The sequence below is a fragment of the Bubalus kerabau genome, chromosome 3 (genome assembly GCF_029407905.1).
Source record: "Bubalus kerabau isolate K-KA32 ecotype Philippines breed swamp buffalo chromosome 3, PCC_UOA_SB_1v2, whole genome shotgun sequence".
Lineage (NCBI taxonomy): Eukaryota > Metazoa > Chordata > Mammalia > Artiodactyla > Bovidae > Bubalus > Bubalus kerabau.
The window spans coordinates 155475689-155498061 of record NC_073626.1 but is presented as its reverse complement, the minus strand read 5'-3'; the positions used below and the strand labels follow the sequence as shown (position 1 = coordinate 155498061).

Genomic DNA, 22373 nt, shown 5'->3' with positions numbered 1-22373 from the left:
CACCACCCTTATGGCAGAAAGTGAAGAGGAACTAAAGAGCCTCTTGATGAAAGTGAAAGAAGAGAATGAAAAAGTTGGCTTAAAGCTCAACATTCAGAAAACAAAGATCATGGCATCTGGTCTCATCACTTCATGGGAAATAGATGGGGAAACAGTGGAAACAGTGTCAAGATTTTATTTTGGGGGGCTCCAAAATCACTGCAGATGGTGATTGCAGCCATGAAATTAAAAGACGCTTACTCTTTGGAAGGAAAGTTATGACCAACCTAGATAGCATATTGAAAAGCAGAGACATTACTTTGCTAATAAAGGTCCGTCTAGTCAAGGCTATGGTTTTTCCAGTGGTCATGTATGGATGTGAGAGTTGGACTGTGAAGAAAGCTGAGCGCCGAAGAATTGATGCTTTTGAACTGTGGTGTTGGAGAAGACTCTTGAGAGTCCCTTGGACTGCAAGGAGATCCAACCAGTCCATTCTAAAGGAGATCAGTTCTGGGTGTTCTTTGGAAGGACTGATGCTGAAGCTGAAACTCCAATACTTTAGCCACCTCATGCAAAGAGTTGAATCATTGGAAAAGACTCTGATGCTGAGAGGGATTGGGGGCAGGAGGAGAAAGGGATGACAGAGGATGAGATGGCTGGATGGCATCACCGACTCGATGGACAAGAGTTTGGGTGATCTCCGGGAGTTGGTGATAGACAGGGAGGCCTAGTGTGCTGCATTTCATGGGGTCGCAAAGAGTCAGACACGACTGAGCAACTGAACTGAACTGAACTGAACTACTAAAAGCTGTCTTATTTTCAACAACTTAATTTATTACTTAATGAGCTTATATATCTTTTATCTTATCTGAAATGTTAACCATAATAGGTTAAAAAAAATAATGCTGAAAGTTTCTTGGGCAGAACCACAGATGTGTAGCATTGCATTAACTCACTTTTTAAATATATATTTTAAGTCCTATTGTACTCATCCCAGGAAAGAAAGCATAGGAACTGTTTGAAGTATTGGACCTTAAAGCCTTTCTGACCATTAAATTGGTTTTCAGAGACTTGCTTTCTGTTTGCAAAAATGAAGTCTACTCAGTAAAACAATTTAAATTCATTTCGTGGTGATGCTTCTCCTATTATGAACTTTCTGCTGCCCAACTGCTTAATAAAAGAAAAATAGAAGTTTTACAAAAAATAAAGTTTGAAATAATCATATATGCAATTAATATTTAAACTATCTAGTATTTTTTTATTAGTAGAGCATCTTTGTGTTTAAAAGATAAATTTTATTAAGACATACAAAATATAGAAATTCTATTTCAAGTACAATGAACTTGATATTCTATTTAGATTTGTTCATAAAGAACACACTACTTAAATGCTTTTTCTTAATGAGATCACAGAATAACTATTTAACTTAGCCATTTCAGGAAAGCAGCAAATCAAAACATGTAAATAAAATATAAAATAGCAAGATACTCATATGTTTCACACTATAAAAGCACTGTCCCCAAAACTCCATGTTTAACATATAAATATAATTTAATAGTGTATCTAAAAAGTTATTTTTAGCTGAATGCTCCCAGTAAAATAATTTTTATTAACGGAATAGCTTTGACTAAGTATTTTGGAGTGACCATTTAATAATGGATTTGTAGAGTTATTGTTTCCACAATTTGGCCAAAGGTACCATATAAACATTTTCTGGTTTCCATGCACCAATCAAAGTAGGCCATCTTTGTTGTGCATTTTTCTCACATGTAAACTTGAATCAAAGTGATTTTTGATAACAGTACAATTAACAACTATTTTATTCTCTTCAATTGGTTAGAAATAAATTAGTTTAACCCACTACAATTAATATTGGAATAATTGTCAGGTGGTAAAAATGCCACACAACTGTATTAGATTCAAACTTTCATTATATTCTTAACTAAAAAAAGACAGGGATACACCCATGTCTGGAAAAAATACCTTCTTAATTTAACAAGCAATTACCTAAACATTAAAGCATGAAATTTTATGGGTCCCATTATTATCTTTATCCACAGTGTGTGTTTCTGAAAGTCATTAAATTAAATAGGTCTTCAGAAAAGCTGGGTACTGTCTGACCTTTCATAGAAGTAAGTGAAATTAGGGTCCATTAGTAAAGCACCTAATATTTTCTTAATAGCCATTAATTCTCCTTATGTCTATATTTTCTGACAGAAGATAAAATCAAGCATTTCATTAATTTTAAAATGGTAGATTTTTATCTTCTATTTAGTAGTTCCAGTCAGTATTATTCCTGCCTAATCTTTCAATTCAGTTCAGTCGCTCATTCGTGTCCGACTCTTTGTGACCCCATGAATCGCAGCACGCCAGGCCTGCCTGTCCATCACCAACTTTAGGACTCCCAATAAAACTTTTCTGACCTGAATTGTATTTTCTTAACATAAAAGCCCTGCAAAGGAAGACAGTATTCTAAATGAGCAAGACTTAGCTCTGGAGGAAGTTATTTAAATTACCATCATAAAAAGGAAAGGATGCCTACTCCTAAGGAATACTATGAAAGAGGCAAAAATCATCAATCAACTACTCAAAAAATTATTGGAAACTTAACTAAAGAGCCAAAATATTAAAAACATACATTCACATAAGCCCCTCATATTTGTCAGGCACAGCTACAAGGCCTGAGTATATATTGAGCACAAGATAATTCCCTATTATATGGAGCTCATAATGTAACAAAAAGTGAATACATTAGATAATTAGATGTAAAAGGCACAAATATCAAGCTTCTTCACAAATATACAGTATTTAAGATAATCTAATAACTGGAATGAGATATACAAATAGAACACTGCTGCTGCTGCTGCTGCTGCTAAGTTGCTTCAGTCGTGTTCGACTCTGTGCAACCCCTTAGACGGCAGCCCACCAGCCTCCCCCGTCCCTGGGATTCTTCAGACATGAACACTGGAGTGGGTTGCCCTTTCCTTCTCCAATGCATGGAAGTGAAAAGTGAAAGTGAAGTCTCTCAGTCGTGTCCGACTCTTAGCGACACCATGGACTGCAGCCTACCAGGCTCCTCCGCCCATGGGATTTTCCAGGCAAGAGTACTGGAATGGGGTGCCATTGGCTTCTCTGAATAGAACACTAAAACATATGAATACATCAATCCATCCCCCTAAAATGTATGGATATGAAAATATATGTGTATACACACACGTACACATTCTTCCCAAATTTTAACAGATTGAACTCAATCTTAATTCTAATGCCACCCCAGTCTTTCAATAAAAACTGACAAAGTGAATCTAAAGTTTATATGAAAATACAGGATCTAGAATAGCTAAACAATCTTTAAAAAAGAAAAACAAAGTTGGAAGACTAATCTATCCGACTTTAAGAACTTAAACTTGCAGGAATCAAGAGTGTAGTATTAACATTAGCATAAGGATAAACAAATAGGTGAATGGAACAGAAAATAGAAACTGACCCACAATTACAGAGTGAAACTGATTTTCAACAAAAATGCCAAAGAAATTAAATGAAGAATGAAAAACTTTCTAAGAATGGTTATGGAATAATGAATATCTATGGAAAAGAAAATTTATCTGTAGTTTCTACCTCACAGAATGTACAAAAATTAAAGTAGGCTGAAATACAAGTTCTAAATCTTTAAAGGTTTTAGAAGAAAAGAGAATATTTCTTTAACCTGGAAGTAGGCAATGATATCTTAGCCAAAATATCAAAAGCAGTATTCTAAAAAAGATAAATTAAGACTTTATCAAAATTTAAAACTTCTGCTCATCCAAAGACACCATTAAGAAATTGAAGAATTGAGCCAAAACTAGAAAAAATATTCAAAATATTCTGACAAAGGATTTGTATCCAAAACATATAAAGAACTCTTAAAACTCACAAATAGAACAATTGATGAAAAAAAAAAAAAAAGGCAAAAGACTTACACAGAAAGTATCATATTCAAAATATTCTGACAAAGGATTTGTATCCAATATACAAAGAACTCTTACAACTCACAAATAGGGCAATTAATGCAAAAAAAAAATGCAGGCAAAAGACTTAGAAAGCAGGATGGATGAATGGCCAATAAGCACAAAAAAATGTTATCAGTATCATTAGTCATCAGGAAAATGAATATCAAAACTATAATAAGTTGCCATTATACAACCACTAAAATGGCTGAAATTTAAAAGTCTGACAAAACTCAATGTTGGTGATAATGTGAAGCAATTAGAGCTCTCATATATTTCTTTTGAGAATGTAAAATGACTCAACTTGAATGCTGGAAAATGGACTAGTAGTTTCTTAAACGCCTACGCTTTATAACATTACATTCTCTAACCAGTCAATCCTTAAGGAAATCAACCCAGAATACTCATTGGAAGAACTGATGCTGGGGGAGGAGCCAAGATGGCGGAGGAGTAGGACGGGGAGAACACTTTCTCCCCCACAAATTCATCAAAAGAGCATTTAAACGTCGAGTAAATTCCACAAAACAACTTCTGAATGCCGGCAGAGGACATCAGGCACCCAGAAAAGCAACCCAACTCTTCGAAAGGAGGTAGGAAAAAATATAAAAGACAAAAGAAGAGACAAAAGAGGGACGGACGGAGTTCCGCCCCTGGAAGGGAGTCTTAAAAAGAGAGAAGTTTCCAAACACCAGGAAACCTTCTCACTGCCGAATCTGTGCCAAGCTTTGGAAGCACAGAGGGCAACATAAAAGGGAGAAAAATAAATAAATAATTAAAAATCGCAGATTGTGAGCCCTACGGTAACTCCCCCAGCGGAGAAGCAGCGCAGACGCCTGCACACGGCATTAGCAAGCGGGGGCTGGGCAGGGAAGCGGGGCGCGGGCTGTGTCCCTTAGAGTAAGAATCGGGCCGAATGTCCTGAGCGCTATCTGAGCGAAATAATTTGGGCTAGCAAACCAGACTGTGGGATATCTACCACGCGAAAAGCCAGCCCTAACCTAAGACACCGCCAGGCCCGCGCACAGAACAAAGGACTGAACAGAGATAGCCGGCTGCAGACCTTCCCCCTCTGGTGACAGGCAGCCAGAGCCGTAAGGGGGCAATCGCAGCCCAAGAGAGACACTATCTATAAAACTGTAAGCAGGCTTCTTTGCTAACTAAAACTTCTTGGGGGTCTGGACGGTCAACATCTGCCTGAGAAGGTGCGCCAGTTTTACACCCAGATAACCGAGTGGCGGGGAGGCGATAAGTCGCAGCATTGGCGCTCGCCAAACACATCACCTGAGCTGCTCGGATCTGGGAAGAGCACAAAACACAGGCCCAACCGAGTCTGCGCCTCTGAGGACTACCCGAGTGCCTGAACCTGAGCGGCTTGGACCTGGGAGCTCAGCCCAGGGCAGGCCTCTGATTGTTCCCGGCGGAACAACCTAGAGCCCGAGCAGTGTGGGCAGGGAGGCTACACGCACCGTGAGCGGGGGCAGACCCAGTGTGGCTGAGGCACTGCGAGCGCACGCCAGTGTTATCTGTTTGCAGCATCCCTCCCTCCCTCCCCGCAGCGCGGCTGAACAAGTGAGCCTAAATAAAATTTAAAAAATAGTGTCCTCCACCGTCCCCTTTGTGTCAGGGCAGGAACCAGACACTGAAGAGACCAGCAAACAGAAGAAGCTATAACAGAGGGAAACGCCTTGGAAGCTACAGGCCATAGATTAAAACCCTGTGGTTACTACAGATTACATAGGAAGGGGCCTATAGATCTTGAGAAATATAAGTCAGACCAAGGAACTAGCCAAAAATGAACTGAACCCACAATACTCACAACAAAACCAGAGAAAGACCTAGATATATTTTTACTATTTTTACGATCAATCTTTCTTTCTTTTTTTTTATTTAAAAAAAAAATTTTAAGTCCTCTATTGTCCTTTAATTTTCACTTTTATAACTATTACTTTGCAAAAAAAAAAAAAAAGACCCTATTTTTTTTTTCTTCTTCAGCAAACTTCATATATATATTTTATAATTTTTTGACCGTGTTTTGCTTTGTTTTGTTTTTTTCTTTTTCTTCTTTTCTTTAACATTGTATTTTTGAAATTCCAAACTCTACTCTAGATTTTTAATTTTAGCCTTTTGGTATATGTTATCAATTTTGTACCTATAGTTTTTTTCATAATTTCTGTGACTTTTTTTTTCCTCTGTTTCTTTCTCTTCTTCTTTTGTATAACATCGTATATCTGCAATTCCAAACTCTACTCAAGATTTTTAATGTATGCTTTTTGGTATTTGATATCAATTTTGTACCTGTAGTTTCTTTATAATTTTCGCGACTTTGTTTGTTTTTGTTCATTTTTTCTCTCTTTCTTTTCCTTCTTCTTTTCTTTAATATCGTATTTTTGAAATTCCAAACTCTACTCTAGATTTTTAATTTTAGCCTTTTGGTATATGTTATCAATTTTGTACATATAGTTTTTTTTATAATTTCTGTGACTTTTTTTTCTTTTTTTTCCCTCTGTTTCTTTCTCTTCTTCTTTTATATAACATCGTATATTTGCAATTCCAAACTCTACTCAAGATTTTTAATTTATGCTTTTTGATATTTGATATCAATTTTGTACCTGTATTTTCTTTATAATTTTTGCGACATTGTTTTTGTTGGTTTGTTTGTTTTCTCTCTTTATTTTTCTTCTTCTTTTTTTTTTTAACATTGTATTTTTGAAATTCCAAACTCTACTCTAGATTTTTAATTTTTGCTTTTTGGTATTACTTATCAATTTTGTACCTGTAGTTTCTTTATAATTTTTGCAACCTTGTTTGTTTTTCTTTGTTCGTTTTTTCTCTCTTTCTTTTCCTTCTTCTTTTCATTAACATCACATTTTTGAAATTCCAAACTCTACTCTAGATTTTTAATTTTTGCTTTTATGTATTTGTTACCAATTTTGTACCTTTAAGAACCCAATCTTCAGGACCCATTTTTCACTAGGGAACAAGATTACTGGCTTGACTGCTCTCTCTCCCTTTGGACTCTCCATTTTCTCCACCAGGTCGCCTGTATCTCCTCCCTAACCCCTCTCTACTCTACCCAACTCTGTGAATTTCTGTGTGTTCCAGACGGTGGAGAACACTTAAGGAACTGATTACTGGCTGGATCTGTCTCCCTCCTTTTCATTTCCCCCTCTTATCCTTCTGGCCACCTCTGTCTCCTGCCTCCTTCTTCTCTTCTCTGTATAACTCCGTGAACATCTCTGAGCGGTCCAGTTGTGGAGTGCACATAAGGAAGTGACTACTGGCTAGCCCACTCTCTCCACTATTGATTCCACCTCATCTCATTTGGGTCACCTCTAACTCCCTCCTCCCACTTCTCTTCTCCATGTAATGCTTTGAACCTCTCTGAGTGACCCTCACAGTAGAGAAACTTTTCATCTTTAACGTAGATGTTTTATCAATGGTGCTGTATAGAAGGAGAAGTTTTGAAACTACTGTAAAAATAAGACCGATAACTGGAAGTAGGAGGCTTAAGTCCAAACTCTGACTCTAGGGAACTCCTGACTCCAAGGAACATTAATTGACAGGAGCTCATCAAACGCCTCCATACCGACACTGAAACCAAGCACCACCCAAGGGCCAACAAGTTCCAGGGCAAGACATACCAAGCAAATTCTCCAGCAACAAAGGAACACAGCCCTGAGCTTCAAGATACAGGCTGCCCAAAGTCACCCCAAAACCATAGACATCTCATAACTCATTACTTGACATTTCATTACACTCCAGAGAGAAGAAATACAGCTCCATCCACCAGAACATCGACACAAGCTTCCCTAACCAGGAAACCGTGACAAGCCACCTGTACAAACCCACACACAGTGAGGAAAGGCCACAATAAATAGAACTCCACAAACTGCCAGAATACAGAAAGGACACCCCAAACTCAGCAATTTAAACAAGATGAAGAGACAGAGGAATAGCCAGCAGATAAAGGAACAGGATAAATGCCCACCAAACCAAACAAAAGAGGAAGAGATAGGGAATCTACCTGATAAAGAATTCCGAATAATGATACTGAAATTGATCCAAAATCTTGAAATTAAAATGGAATCACAGATAAATAGCCTGGAGGCAAGGATTGAGAAGATGCAAGAAAGGTTTAACAAGGGCTTAGAAGAAATAAAAAAGAGTCAATATATAATGAATAATGCAATAAGTGAAATTAAAAACACTCTGGAGGCAACAAATAGTAGAATACAGAGGCAGAAGATAGGATTAGTGAATTAGAAGATAGAATGGTAGAAATAAATGAATCAGAGAGGATAAAAGAAAAACGAATTAAAAGAAATGAGGACAGTCTCAGAGACCTCCAGGACAATACTAAACACTACAACATTCGAATCATAGGGGTCCCAGAAGAAGAAGATAAAAAGAAAGACCATGAGAAAATACTTGAGGAGATAATAGTTGAAAACTTCCCTAAAATGGGGAAGGAAATAATCACCCAAGTCCAAGAAACCCAGAGAGTCCCAAACAGGATAAACCCAAGGTGAAACACCCCAAGACACATATTAATCAAATTAACAAAGATCAAACACAAAGAACAAATATTAAAAGCAGCAAGAGAAAAACAACAAATAACACACAATGGAATACCCATAAGGATAACAGCTGATCTTTCTATAGAAACTCTTCAGGCCAGGAGGGAATGGCAAGACATACTTAAAATGATGAAAGAAAATAACCTACAGCCCAGATTATTGTACCCAGCAAGGATCTCATTCAAGTATGAAGGAGAAATCAAAAGCTTTTCAGACAAGCAAAAGCTGAGAGAATTCTGCACCACCAAACCAGCTCTCCAACAAATACTAAAGGATATTCTCTAGACAGGAAACACAAAAATGGTGTATAAATTTGAACCCAAAACAATAAAGTAAATGGCAACGGGATCATACTTATCAGTAATTACCTTAAACGTAAATGGGTTGAATGCCCCAACCAAAAGACAAAGACTGGCTGAATGGATACAAAAACAAGACCCCTACATATGTTGTCTACAAGAGACCCACCTCAAAACAGGGGACACATACAGACTGAAAGTGAAGGGCTGGAAAAAGATTTTCCATGCAAATAGGGACCAAAAGAAAGCAGGAGTAGCAATACTCATATCAGATAAAATAGACTTTAAAACAAAGACTGTGAAAAGAGACAAAGATGGTCACTACATAATGATCAAAGGATCAATCCAAGAAGATATAACAATTATAAATATATATGCACCCAACACGGGAGCACCGCAGTATGTAAGACAAATGCTAACAAGTATGAAAGGAGAAATTAACAATAACACAATAATAGTGGGAGACTTTAATACCCCACTCACACCTATGGATAGATCAACTAAACAGAAAATTAACAAGGAAACACAAACTTTAAATGATACAATAGACCAGTTAGACCTAATTGATATCTATAGGACATTTCATCCCAAAACAATGAATTTCACCTTTTTCTCAAGCGCACATGGAACCTTCTCCAGGATAGATCACATCCTGGGCCATAAAGCTAGCCTTGGTAAATTCAAAAAAATAGAAATCATTCCAAGCATCTTTTCTGACCACAATGCAGTAAGATTAGATCTCAATTACAGGAGAAAAACTATTAAAAAATCCAACATATGGAGGCTGAACAACACGCTGCTGAATAACCAACAAATCACAGAAGAAATCAAAAAAGAAATCAAAATTTGCATAGAAACGAATGAAAATGAAAACACAACAACCCAAAACCTGTGGGACACTGTAAAAGCAGTCCTAAGGGGAAAGTTCATAGCAATACAGGCACACCTCAAGAAACAAGGAAAAAGTCAAGTAAATAACCTAAGTCTACACCTAAAGCAACTAGAAAAGGAAGAAATGAAGAACCCCAGGGTTAGTAGAAGGAAAGAAATCTTAAAACTTAGAGCAGAAATAAATGCAAAAGAAACAAAAGAGATCATAGCAAAAATCAACAAAACCAAAAGCTGGTTTTTTGAAAGGATAAATAAAATTGACAAACCATTAGCCAGGCTCATCAAGAAACAAAGGGAGAAAAATCAAATCAATAAAATTAGAAATGAAAATGGAGAGATCACAACAGACAACACAGAAATACAAAGGATCATAAGAGACTACTATCAACAATTATATGCCAATAAAATGGACAACGTGGAAGATGGACAAATTCTTAGAAAAGTACAACTTTACAAAACTCGACCAGGAAGAAATAGAAAATCTTAACAGACCCATCACAAGCACAGAAATTGAAACTGTAATCAAAAATCTTCCAGCAAACAAAAGCCCAGGTCCAGACGGCTTCACAGCTGAATTCTACCAAAAATTTAGAGAAGAGCTAACACCTATCCTGCTCAAACTCTTCCAGAAATTTGCAGAGGATGGTAAACTTCCAAACTCATTCTATGAGGCCACCATCACCCTAATACTAAAACCTGACAAAGATGCCACAAAAAAAGAAAACTACAGGCCAATATCACTGATGAACATAGATGCAAAAATTCTTTACAAAATTCTAGCACTCAGAATCCAACAACACATTAAGAAGATCATACACCATGACCAAGTAGGCTTTATCCCAGGGATGCAAGGATTCTTCAATATCCGCAAATCAATCAATGTAATACACCACATTAACAAATTGAAAAATAAAAACCATATGATTACCTCAATAGATGCAGAGAAAGCCTTTGACAAAATTCAACATCCATTTATGATCAAAACTCTCCAGCAAGCAGGAATAGAAGGAACATACCTCAACATAATAAAAGCTATATATGACAAACCCACAGCAAACATTATCCTCAATGGTGAAAAATTGAAAGCATTTCCTCTTAAGTCAGGAACAAGACAAGGGTGCCCACTTTCACCATTACTACTCAACATAGTTTTGGAAGTTTTGGCCACAGCAATCAGAACAGAAAAAGAAATAAAAGGAATCCAAATTGGAAAAGAAGAAATAAAGCTCTCACTGTTTGCAGATAACATGATCCTCTACATAGAAAACCCTAAAGACTCCACCAGAAAATTACTAGAACTAATCAATGACTATAGTAAAGTTGCAGGATATAAAATCAACACACAGAAATCTCTTGCATTCCTATACACTAATAATGAGAAAACAGAAAGAGAAATTAAGGAAACAATTCCATTCACCATTGCAACGGAAAGAATAAAATACTTAGGAATATATCTACCTAAAGAAACTAAAGACCTATATATAGAAAACTATAAAACACTGGTGAAAGAAATCAAAGAGGACACTAACAGATGGAGAAATATACCATGTTCATGGATTGGAAGAATCAATATAGTGAAAATGAGTATACTACCCAAAGCAATCTATAGATTCAATGCAATCCCTATCAAGCTACCAACAGCATTCTTCACAGAGCTAGAACAAATAATTTCACAATTTGTATGGAAAAACAAAAAACCTCAAATAGCTAAAGCGATCTTGAGAAAGAAGAATGGAACTGGAGGAATCAACCTACCTGACTTCAGGCTCTACTACAAAGCCACAGTTATCAAGACAGTATGGTACTGGCACAAAGACAGAAATATAGATTAATGGAACAAAATAGAAAGCCCAGAGATAAATCCACGCACCTATGGACACCATATCTTTGACAAAGGAGGCAAGAATATACAATGGATTAAAGACAATCTCTTTAACAAGTGGTGCTGGGAAATCTGGTCAACCACTTGTAAAAGAATGAAACTAGAACACTTTCTAACACCATACACAAAAATAAACTCCAAATGGATTAAAGATCTAAACGTAAGACCAGAAACTATAAAACTCCTAGAGGAGAACATAGGCAAAACACTCTCTGACATACATCACAGCAGGATCCTCTATGACCCACCTCCCAGAATATTGGAAATAAAAGCAAAAATAAACAAATGGGACCTAATTAACCTTAAAAGCTTCTGCACATCAAAGGAAACTATTAGCAAGGTGAAAAGACAGCCTTCAGAATGGGAGAAGATAATAGCAAATGAAGCAACTGACAAACAACTAATCTCGAGAATATACAAGCAACTCCTACAGCTCCACTCCAGAAAAATAAATGACCCAATCAAAAAATGCGCCAAAGAACTAAATAGACATTTCTCCAAAGAAGACATACAGATGGCTAACAAACACATGAAAAGATGCTCAACATCACTCATTATCAGAGAAATGCAAATCAAAACCACTATGAGGTACCATTTCACACCAGTCAGAATGGCTGCGATCCAAAAGTCTACAAGTAATAAATGCTGGAGAGGGTGTGGAGAAAAGCGAACCCTCTTACACTGTTGGTGGGAATGCAAACTAGTACAGCCACTATGGAGAACAGTGTGGAGATTCCTTAAAAAAACTGGAAATAGAACTGCCTTATGATCCAGCAATCCCACTGCTGGGCATACACACTGAGGAAACCAGAAGGGAAAGAGACACGTGTACCCCAATGTTCATCGCAGCACTGTTTATAATAGCCAGGACATGGAAGCAACCTAGATGTCCATCAGCAGATGAATGGATAAGAAAGCTGTGGTACATATACACGATGGAGTATTACTCAGCCATTAAAAAGAATACATTTGAATCAGTTCTAATGAGGTGGATGAAACTGGAGCCGATTATACAGAGTGAAGTAAGCCAGAAAGAAAAACACCAATACAGTATACTAACGCATATATATGGAATTTAGAAAGATGGTAACAATAACCCTGTGTACGAGACAGCAAAAGAGACACTGATGTATAGAACAGTCTTATGGACTCTGTGGGAGAGGGAGAGGGTGGGAAGATTTGGGAGAATGGCATTGAAACATGTAAAATATCATGTGTGAAACGAGTTGCCAGTCCAGGTTCGATGCACGATACTGGATGCTTGGGGCTGGTGCACTGGGATGACCCAGAGGGATGGTAGGGGGAGGGAGGAGGGAGGAGGGTTCAGGATGGGGAACACATGTATACCTGTGGTGGATTCATTTTGATATTTGGCAAAACTAATACAATTATGTAAATTTTAAAAATAAAATAAAATTAAAGAAAAAAAAAGAACTGATGCTGAAGCTCCAATACTTTGGCCACCTGATACGAAGAGTCAACTCATTGGAAAAGACTCTGATGCTGGGAAAGATTGGAAGCAAAAAGGAGAAAGGGACAGCAGAGGATGAGATGGTTAGATATCATCACCAACTCAATGGACATGAATTTGAGCAAACTCTGGGACACAGTGGAGGACAGAGAAGCCTGGCATGCTGCAGTCCATGGGATCACAAAGAAACATGACTTAGCGACTGAACAAGTTTTTACCAAAAAGAAAGAAAACACACTTTCACAAAAAGACTTGTACACAAATGTTCATAGCAGTATCATTCATGATAACTATAGCTGGAAACAACTCAATAGAAAAAGGATAATAAATAAATTCTGGTATACACTATACAATAGGACCCTACTTAGCAATAAATAATTCAGATATCATCACTGACTCAACGGACATGAATTTGAGCAAACTCTGGGAGACAGTGGAGGACAGGGAAGCCTGTCGTGCTGCAGTCCATGGGGTCGCAAACAGTTGCACACAACTGAGCAACTGAACTGAACCCGCAATAAAAGGGAACAAATTACTCATAAATGAAAATATCGCAGATAAATTTTACAGACTTTAGATGAGCAGAAGCAGCCAAACACAAAGAAATGAACATTCTGTGATTCCATTTATGAAGTTCTCCAACTGGCAAAACTAATCCAAAGTGGAAAATAAAATCAGAACATTAATTGCCAGGGCAGGGAATGACAAAGAAGGGACACAAAAGAAATCCCTGGATAGACAGCAGTGCTCTATATTATGAGTTGGGAGGTTATAAGACTCCATTTGTTTGTCAAAATCATGTAGCTAAGATATGCACATTTCAATTTATATAAATTATAACTCAAAAAATGATAAAAATAATAAATGGAATGTGCGGTAGAGTGTGGGTGGAAACAAATGAAATAACGGCAGAAAGTTGATAAGTGTTGAAACTGTCTGGCTCATGAGGTCCATTATTCTATTTTGTTTACTTTCTATACGATTGATATTTGTTTAGAATTAAAAACTTAATGTATGTAAACAAATAAATAAATTGCCTTATACCTGACTTCTGGAAAGGATATCACTCTTGGGTCTTTCTTCAGTGTTACTGATGCTGCTAATAATAAAGTTGATGAAGATGATAATGCTATTCCGCCCACTTAATAATACTGTGTACTAGATACAATGCTCATTACACTGTGATGAATAAGACAAGCACAATCTTTATCTCTCAGATGTATAAACAAAGTGAAATAGGAAATAAAACATATGCATACATATATATATATATATATATATATATCCATAAACTGTAGTGAGTGTTCTGAAAGGAGGGAAAAAAAGGATGTCTTAATATAGAATATTGATTTAATCCTTCTGAAAGTGAAAGTGGCTCAGTCATGTCTGACTCTTTGCAACCCCATGGACTATAGAGTCCATGGAATTCTCCAGGTATGGAACGGGAATACTGGAATGGGTAGCCTTTCCCTAGGGGATCTTCCCAACCCAGGGATCGAACTCAGGTCTCTTGCTTTGCAGGCAGATATTTTACAGCTGAGCCACTTTACTGAGCACTTATCATGTGACAGATATTGGGTTAAACACTTTAAAATGATGCCCTCAAGGATAATGTCACCCCACTCACATATGTGAAAACTGAGAGATAATTATGTTTTTATAGCTAATAGGTGGCAGACAGTATGCACTTGTGCTACTCTATCCTTAATACCTGACCTGATATTATTATCCATCCTGAGTAAAAGTTTGGGGTTAGTAAGTAATGAAGAATTTGATAACAACATATGTGTTCCTTTCAAGGACCTAATTGTTCCATAAGGAGCTGGTCTGACTTATTATTATGTAGTAACGAGATAAGTCAGCCTATAAGATTATGCAGGATATAATACTCTCCCTAGTTCGATTATGTCCCTCCATCCAGTCTACTTTCCATACAGGAGCCACTTTACATTATGATTCTTCTCAAAACTATCCATTAGCCTCACATCCCACTTAGAGGAAAAAAAAGAAAATTCTAACAAAGGCCTCTACCACTTACCCAATGAATCTAGTCACTATGGTCACCTTACTCATCCTCCAACAAGCTAAGCTGTCTACAACATAGTTTCTTACTATTTCCTTTTCCTTCTGCCTGGAATTCCCTTTTCCCAAGTTGACACATGGCCTTCTCCTTCAGTTTTTCCAGATAACTGAGAGGACTTCTCTCACTATCCTGTATAAAGCAGTGTGTCATTTATTTGTTTCCTTTACCTGTGTTCTTTTTCTGCGTAGCACCTACTGTCACCTGATTCAACATGTTCTGCCAACATCCACGTGCAGTTAGTAGCCATCTCATTGGACAGCATACCTTAGAGAGCGTAAACAGCATGAAGGTAAGCTTGTCTGTAAGGCAGAAGGAGGAGGCAGAAAAGCACATTCTCACAGCATGGGAGAGGGGAGAAGAATGAAAAATAGGGTGCCCACTTGACTAGAATAGTCAGGGTGAAAGCCAAACTGCAGAATATTAAGTATAAGTACAATGTTGCTTTTAGTAGTAAGACATCCAATTAAGAATAGTTGCAATATCTACATCAGGGGGTCTCCAACCTCTGGGATCTAATGCCTGATGATCTGAGGTGGAGTTAATGCAATAAAAACAGAAATAATGTGCACAAAAAATGTAATGAGCTTGAATCATCCCTAAACCATCCCTCCCACCCCGACAGGTACACTGAAAACTTGTCTTCCATGAAACCACTCCCTGGTGCCTAGAAGGTTGGGGACCATTCGTCTACATTGTACATTATTAGCAAAAGACACAAAATGCTAGTCAAGATACAAAAGAAAATCAAGGTTTCGAATCAATAAAATCCGTAATTTTTTATTCACCTCAGATTGAGGTGACTATTGTGGCAGGTCAGTTACCAAATAAAACAAGGTTTATGTGCTGCTGCTGCTACGTTGCTCCAGTCGTGTCCGGCTCTGTGCAACCCCATAGACAGCAGTCCACCAGGCTCCCCCGTCCCTGGGATTCTCGAGGCAAGAGCACTGGAGTGGGTTGCCATTTCCTTCTCCAATGCAGGAAAGTGAAAAGTGAAAGTGAAGTCTCTCAGTCATGTCCGACTCTTAGCGACCCCATGGACTGCAGCCTACCAGTCTCCTCCATCCATGGGATTTTCCAGGCAAGAGTACTGGAGTGGGGTGCCACTGCCTTCTCCTCAAGGTTTATGAAATAATGTCTTAACTGTGAAAGATATCTCTAAGTGATGTTTTTAGTGTTCATGCAACTAACATTTTTCTGCAAATATGAGAGAGGTCACTTCAATTCTAGACCTCTGAACTTAAAATAATTTGTTGGGGCTCCCCTGGTGGCTCAGTGGTGGAGAATCCACCTGCCATGTGGGACACACATAGGTTTGATCTCTGATCCAGGAAGATCCCACATGCCACAGAGCAACTAAGCCCATGTGCCACAAGTACTGAGCCTGTGCTCTAGAGCCTGGGAGCTGCAGCTACTGAGCCCATGTACCACAACTACTGAAGCCCATGTGCCCGAGAGACCCTGCTCCACAAGAAGATAAGCCGCTACAATGAGAAGGCCACACACCACAACTAGAGAGTAGCCCCCCACTCGTCACAACTAAAGAAAAGCCCATGCAACAGTGAAGACCCAGCACAGCAAAAGATAAATAAATAAATAAAATTACCAAAAAATAACAATTGGGCCACATTTCAATATAAAAGTACAATTAGGTTCTAATATTCCAACAAAGAATGTCAAACTACTACTCATATGATTCCTCTCCAGTATTTAGTATGCAATATTAATATATTCAATGTAACTATGAACCTTTTTAATAATGTTATTTTTCCCTTAAAAACACCTATAAAGTAATTTTCCAAGCAGTTTTGTCCCAAACTTTTTCATATCAATATATAATTGACACATAATATTGTATCAGCTTCAGCCGTATAATATACTGACTGGATGTTTACATATATTGCAAAATAATCACAATAAGTCTGGTTAACATGCACTACTATATATACAGATATACCGTACACCAAATTTTACATCTTAAAAGATAATCTACATTTGCAGCAAATAAGGAAAAGCCTCTGTTCTAAAACTGCCATTGCTTAGAACAGAGAAAAAGACAATTTCTTTTTTTAATTATAGCAACTCAATTATTTTACAGTGAAATATTTTCCCTTTTCATTTCTTCCTCATGCTTCATCACTGCCGATTTCAAAAATAATAATGATGTGATAATTTTTTTAAATCTAGAGATGACAGCCTTTAGAGATATTGATAATAATAGCTGACATTTTCAAAGCACTTTGTGATTTACACAGCTCTTTAATGTAGACTGTCTTGTTTAATTATCACATTACTCCCTAGGAGTTAATAATATTATGCATAATTATTCCCAGTATAACAATAAGGAAACTGAGTTAATAAGTAGCAGAATATTAGAAGCCAGGTATTTGAACTTTTAGTACAATACTCCTTCCATGGCAAATTTCCCCTAGACAAATATTAAGCTTATATGATTTTGCTGATTTTCCAGATACATTACTAAATGCTACCAGTTTAATCAAGATAATATAAAACACATCTGTAACCTGATTCTTTTTATATATTAAATATTAATTATTATTATTAGCATTTGACACTATATTCATCTTGTTTGAAGAAATAGGCTTAATCTTAAAAAAGTAAACTTTAATGTAAACTCTTTAAAGAGAAGCCCATGTTTAGCACTTAATTGTTACTGGGAAAATATCCTCACAAGTCAAACTGAAAAACCTGTGTGATGCGCCTTTGGAGAAAAATCTCCCCAACCTCGTCTGCATCATAAAAAAGTCTTTCCCAATCCAGGGCTTGGCCCAGGACTCAAGGATCCTGAGAAATGCCATGGAATTCAGTTCTCAGTGGATCAGGGCTGTAATGGATGTTGGGGAAGAGAAAGACATGTTCTCACACATGTAAGGAGACCTGCTGTGTGTTATATGTCATGTGCTACAAGGTCCATCTCCAACAGACCATTAAGGGATACAGAATGAAAAGACATGTCTCCCATAGAACGCAATGACCTCGTGAATCTACAGACATTTAGTCTTACCTATCCATTTAAGATATGAGAAAACTGAGACCCAAGGATGAGGGTCTGATCCAAGATGTCTCTGTGATCCAAGCCAAGAAGGTCTCAGGCTGAGACTGTTGAAGTTGGAGCTAGAGGAGAAGACTGTGAAGATGAACGCCCAGCCAAGGCCAGGACCAGAGGAAAAAGGGTGGGGCCTTGTGTGAAATGCAAGGAAGCCTCCCTCTTGGGGCCTTCCTATACAAATATATCTATGGGAAGAAAGATGTATGGGGAGAAACTTTCCTCAAATCTGTGGCTACTCCAGTGCTTTCCAGTAAATACCCTCTATCCCTAAAAAAGAAAAAAAAAAAAAACCTGTGTGATGAGACTTACAATTTGGGACAAACTTGTAGCATAACAGAGGTAGTTTAGGGAATTTTGTACAAAATGTCAGTCTCCATTTTCTGAGAAAGCATCCAACAAAACAGGAAAAACGTGTCATCAAAAGGGCTGTGAAGCAGTGTGCTTAATAGTCATTCCATGATATAAATGTTAAGCATTTATAAAGGGACAAGCAGCTTTCCTTCAGACTTTCCATGTCAGGTAGATTAAACTAAATAAATATTTTCCTTTTTTAATTTGTGTAAGTTTAATTCTATTGAGTAAGATAGATTTGAGATACCACAAGACCACTGAAACTAAAACTATACTTTAATTCAATTCAGTTCAGTTCAGTTGCTCGGTCGTGTCCAACTCTTTGCGACCCCATGAATCGCAGCATGCCAGGCCTCCCTGTCCATCACCAACTCCTGGAGTTCACTCAGACTCAAGTCCATCGAGTCAGTGATGCCATCCAGCCATCTCATCCTCTGTCGTCCCCTTCTCCTCCCGCCCCCAATCCCTCCCAGCATCAGAGTCTTTTCCAATGAATCAACTCTTCACATGAGGTGGCCAAAGTACTGGAGTTTCAGCTTTAGCATCATTCCTTCCAAAGAAATCCCAGGACTGACTCCTTCAGAATGGACTGGTTGGATCTCCTTGCAGTCCAAGGGACTCTCAAGAGTCTTCTCCAACACCACAGTTCAAAAGCATCAATTATCAAAGCTCAGCCTTCTTCACAGTCCAACTCTCACATCCATACTTGACCACAGGAAAAACCATAGCCTTGACTAGACGGACCTTTGTTGGTAAAGTAATGTCTCTGCTTTTGACTATGCTATCTAGGTTGGACATAACTTTCCTTCCAAGGAGTAAGCGTCTTTTAATTTCATGGCTGAAGTCACCATCTGCAGTGATTTTGGAGCCCAAAAAAATAAAGTCTGACACTGTTTCCATCTATTTCCCATGAAGTGATGGGACCGAATGCCATGATCTTAGTTTTCTGAATGTTGAGCTTTAAGCCAACTTTTTCACTCTCCACTTTCACTTTCATCAAGAGGCTTTTTAGTTCCTCTTCACTTTCTGCCATAAGGGTGGTGTCATCTGCATATCTGAGGTTATTGATTTTTTTCCCAGCAATCTTTTTTTTTTAATTTTATTTTATTTTTAAACTTTACATAATTGTATTAGTTTTGCCAAATATCAAAATGAATCTGCCACAGGTATACATGTGTTCCCCATCCTGAACCCTCCTCCCTCCTCCCTCCCCCTACCATCCCTCTGGGTCGTCCCAGTGCACCAGCCCCAAGCATCCAGTATCGTGCATCGAACCTGGACTGGCAACTCATTTCATACATGATATTTTACATGTTTCAATGCCATTCTCCCAAATCTTCCCACCCTCTCCCTCTCCCACAGAGTCCATAAGACTGTTCAATACATCAGTGTCTCTTTTGCTGTCTCATACACAGGGTTATTGTTACCATCTTTCTAAATTCCATATATATGCATTAGTATACTGTATTGGTGTTTTTCTTTCTGGCTTACTTCACTCTGTATAATCGGCTCCAGTTTCATCCACCTCATTAGAACTGATTCAAATGTATTCTTTTTAATGGCTGAGTAATACTCCATCGTGTATATGTACCACAGCTTTCTTATCCATTCATCTGCTGATGGACATCTAGGTTGCTTCCATGTCCTGGCTATTATAAACAGTGCTGCGATGAACATTGGGGTACACGTGTCTCTTTCCCTTCTGGTTTCCTCAGTGTGTATGCCCAGCAGTGGGATTGCTGGGTCATAAGGCAGTTCTATTTCCAGTTTTTTAAGGAATCTCCACACTGTTCTCCATAGTGGCTGTACTAGTTTGCATTCCCACCAACAGTGTAAGAGGGTTCGCTTTTCTCCACACCCTCTCCAGCATTTATTACTTGTAGACTTTTGGATCGCAGCCATTCTGACTGGTGTGAAATGGTACCTCATAGTGGTTTTGATTTGCATTTCTCTGATAATGAGTGATGTTGAGCATCTTTTCATGTGTTTGTTAGCCATCTGTATGTCTTCTTTGGAGAAATGTCTATTTAGTTCTTTGGCGCATTTTTTGATTGGGTCATTTATTTTTCTGGAGTGGAGCTGTAGGAGTTGCTTGTATATTCTCGAGATTAGTTGTTTGTCAGTTGCTTCATTTGCTATTATCTTCTCCCATTCTGAAGGCTGTCTTTTCACCTTGCTAATAGTTTCCTTTGATGTGCAGAAGCTTTTAAGGTTAATTAGGTCCCATTTGTTTATTTTTGCTTTTATTTCCAATATTCTGGGAGGTGGGTCATAGAGGATCCTGCTGTGATGTATGTCAGAGAGTGTTTTGCCTATGTTCTCCTCTAGGAGTTTTATAGTTTCTGGTCTTACGTTTAGATCTTTAATCCATTTGGAGTTTATTTTTGTGTATGGTGTTAGAAAGTGTTCTAGTTTCATTCTTTTACAAGTGGTTGACCAGATTTCCCAGAACCACTTGTTAAAGAGATTGTCTTTAATCCATTGTATATTCTTGCCTCCTTTGTCAAAGATAAGGTGTCCATAGGTGCGTGGATTTACCTCTGGGCTTTCTATTTTGTTCCATTGATCTATATTTCTGTCTTTGTTCCAGTACCATACTGTCTTGATAACGGTGGCTTTGTAGTTGATTCCAGCTTGTGTTTCTTCCAGTCCAACGTTTCTAATGATGTACTCTGCATATAAGTTAAATAAGCAGGGTGACAATATACAGCCTTGACATACTCCTTTTCCTATTTGGAACCAGTCTGTTGTTCCATGTCCAGTTCTAACTGTTGCTTCCTGACCTGCATACAAATTTCTCAAGAGGCAGGTCAGGTGGTCTGGTATTCCCATCTCTTCCAGAATTTCCCGCAGTTTCTTGTGATCCACACAGTCAAAGGCTTTGGCATAGTCAATTAAGCAGAAATAGATGTTTTTCTGGAACTCTCTTGCTTTTTCCATGATCCAGCGGATGTTGGCAATTTGGTCTCTGGTTCCTCTGCCTTTTCTAAAACCAGCTTGAACATCAGGAAGTTCACGGTTCACATATTGCTAAAGCTTGGCTTGGAGAATTTTGAGCATTACTTTACTAGTGTGTGAGATGAGTGCAATTGTTCGGTAGTTTGAGCATTCTTTGGCATTGCCTTTCTTTGGGAGTGGAATGAAAACTGACCTTTTCCAGTCCTGTGGCCACTGCTGAGTGTTCCAAATTTGCTGGCATATTGAGTGCAGCACTTTCACAGCATCATCTTTCAGGATTTGAAATAGCTCCACTGGAATTCCATCACCTCCACTAGCTTTGTTCATAGTGATGCTTCCTAAGGCCCACTTGACTTCACACTCCAGGATGTCTGGCTCTAGGTCAGTGATCACACCATCATGATTATCTGGGTCATGAAGATCTTTTTTGTACAGTTCTTTTGTGTATTCTTGCCACCTCTTTTTGATTTCTTCTGCTTCTTTTAGTTCCATACCATTTCTGTCTTTTATCAAGCCCATCTTTGCATGAAATGTTCCCTTGGTATCTCTAATTTTCTTGAAGAGATCTCTAGTCTTTCCCATTCTGTTGTTTTCCTCTATTTCTTTGCACTGATCGCTGAAGAAGGCTTTCTTATCTCTTCTTGCTATTCTTTGGAACTCTGCATTCAGATGCTTATATCTTTCATTTTCTAAATACATGTAAATGTCAAAAACATTTACTAACCTGATACTAACCTAGACAGCATATTAAAAAGCAGAGACATTACTTTGTCAACAAAGGTCCATCTAGTCAAGGCTATGGTTTTTCCAGTGGTCATGTATGGGTGTA

The 22373-nt window shown here is 38.0% G+C and overlaps 1 protein-coding gene across 3 annotated transcripts in view; it reads right to left on the bottom strand.

Annotated features, from left to right (window-relative positions):
* The window catches only part of SPAG16 (sperm associated antigen 16), a 97923-nt gene that overhangs the window by 37513 nt on the left and 38037 nt on the right, over positions 1-22373 (bottom strand). The window lies entirely within an intron of this gene.